At 38.3% G+C, this 2585-nt stretch overlaps 1 non-coding gene across 1 annotated transcript; it reads right to left on the bottom strand.

Moving 5' to 3' along the window:
* Window positions 1–1417: 1417 nt before the first annotated feature.
* Window positions 1418–1490, bottom strand: Trnak-cuu. Its single transcript has one exon. It is a non-coding gene; the product is annotated as a tRNA-Lys (tRNA).
* Between the last annotated feature and the right edge of the window lie 1095 nt (window positions 1491–2585).

Raw genomic sequence — 2585 nt, 5'->3', positions numbered from 1 at the left:
TTTCGAAAAGACCTGTCGCATTTGCGAGAAGTCTTATGTGGTGTTGCGCGAACTTTGCACAAGCAACTTGCCACTTAGTTGCGATGAAAATCCGCATCCGCGGAAAATAGAGGAAGGATATTATGTGATGTGTTCAATCAAAATCGAGAAATGAGACTAAAGCGGAAACGGGTAGGACATGAACTCAGTCCCAGAAGTTTTGACAAGTTTCGGTAAGTAGCATAAGTAGAATATGTGCAGTTTCCCACCGGAAAGTTAGTTTGTTTCTGTTGAGATCGAGTGCATGTGGAATGGGTCGAATCTTAGAAAATGTGTGCAGTAAATGGAGTAGAGTGAGTGAATAAATGCGCCGGATATTGGTGAAATGATAATGGAAATATGTTAAGCAAGTTTTAACCAAAGCGGTATTTATGGATGTGACCGTTTGCTTTAGTAATTGGTGGAAAACCTTTTTGGAGTCGAGGCCGTACGCTCCGAATTCGGTTTCGTGGGGATCTGCATACATTATTCCCGTTTGTCTATGTGTAAATCGTTTTCCGGAAGCCTCCTTTTATTTGGAACATGTTGCACACAAATGTTTTAACGAATCTTTGACCCGACCCCAGGCGTTCCGTTAAATGCAAGAAAATGTAACCTAATCGGCCGTAGGAGGTAGTCAACTAACGTACCTATCTCCTCTTTTCAAATGGACCTAAATCCCGTTTTTGCGAATTACCAAGAAACAACGCCTCGTCATTCCGGGAAGCATTGAGTTACTTTTGTGTAGTTTTCATTTACATTGTCATATACATTTGTTTCATTGAAATAATCTTCTTTTAAGCATCACTTGCTTTTACCATCACAAAATCGGTAAAGATGAATGAAAAACACGTAGTTGACTGCACAAATGTTTCCCAGATTGCTTTAGGGTGTTTTTAACTGTAAATATATTATTATTATTAAGAAATACTTGTATTCAAAAACAGACATGTTATAACATGGAATAGTGAGCATACTTTACTATATTGGAATATTGAAGGGTTAAAAAACGTAGTAATAGCATAACAAAACTCTACATCAACTACTGTCAACCCTCTGTAGAAAAAATAAAGACTATAAGTACATTTTAGCACTAGCGAAAAAGACTTTTGAAAACTGTTTTTCTAAATATTCCAATTAGTTTTTCAGTATTATTACTACAAACAGAACATTTCGTCATTAAATATAATATTAATTTATAATTCAATATTTTCAATAAAAAATTTTCTTTAGCAAATAAAACTTGTTTTCATGAATTTTTCACCATTTTTCATGTAAAGTGCTTTTGAATTATTTTATGACTAATTTTAATAAATAACTGTAACAGTTACAGGTAGAAATGAGACAGTAAAAAATAAGTGAAATGATATAAATAAAATTGAATGAAATAAAAAGAAAGCGCCCAACGTGGGGCTCGAACCCACGACCCTGAGATTAAGAGTCTCATGCTCTACCGACTGAGCTAGCCGGGCTTATATCATACCGTACAAAAATACACTACAGCGCTGTACTTCTAATTTTGCCAGTTACAAATAAAAAAAAAATGTAAGAATTTGAAAATTTTCAATTTAAACTTTTTAAGCGTCCACGCGTATGTCAATTTCAGTTTTTCATCTACAAGTTTGTTCTCTTCTTTTCTTTACCCTCCCACCGCTGCTCGCTTTGTGTGTTTGGGGAAATTATGAGGCGAGCCGGAAAGTTTTGAGGTGCAGCTAAGTTATGCAATGGGTGAGACGGAGGAGCGACAAAGTTTGCCTAACTCGGCGCGGAGGCGGCGATGCGATGGCCGCCGCCACCGACGACCCAGGAAAACCACCTCGAATGGCATTTCGCATGCGAAAACTTTGAACAACCCTCCGAAAACATGAGCCAAAACGAATTTCATGCAGCACTAACGTGAGATTAAGAAGAAAAATTATGATAATAACGTTTTTACATTATTAATTCGTGATTTTCAGGAAATCTTAATTTAAGCTAATATACTTACGTTGATCGTTGAATGAATGGTTAGGACGCAGTTGCCGGAGAGGGTGTCGATCGCTTCGGTCGTCCTGGCAACGGAAGTCTAACGGCGTGTCCTGAAAGCAGAGAAGGAAATTATAGTCCGGCATAAAAGATTCCTGAATGAGAAGAAAGAAGGTGGAAATCGTGTCAAGACGGTATAAAATTCGAATCCGGCGCCAATTTTAATTAAACACTGATTTAAAGGCGTCGAACGGGATTAACATAAAGCGGAGATTAAATTAACCCCGAGCCGCTGATTTAATCTGCAGTAGTAGGAGTACACGGCGTTAAAAGCGTTTTGAAGGTAAACAGCGTTCAAATTAAATTGGAGATGAGGAGGTGAAGACGAAAAAACAAGAAGAGTGTAGACATAAACAAGAGGAAGGCCTAAATAAGGAAGTGTGTGTTCAATGGGCCGAGGGGTTGCCAGATATTGCCGAATCGAATTATGATTAGGGCCCACTTTGCGGCGCGAAGGGAACACGAAAAACAATAACGCGACCAGGGCTACGAAAATAATGTAAGTTGAGTGTTGCCGCAGAAGCCTTATCGACACCGAACAT

This window comes from Nicrophorus vespilloides, unplaced genomic scaffold, assembly GCF_001412225.1.
Source record: "Nicrophorus vespilloides isolate i.1.1-1 unplaced genomic scaffold, Nicve_v1.0, whole genome shotgun sequence".
NCBI classification, from domain to species: domain Eukaryota; kingdom Metazoa; phylum Arthropoda; class Insecta; order Coleoptera; family Silphidae; genus Nicrophorus; species Nicrophorus vespilloides.
This window is presented reverse-complemented; position numbering and strand designations above follow the sequence as displayed.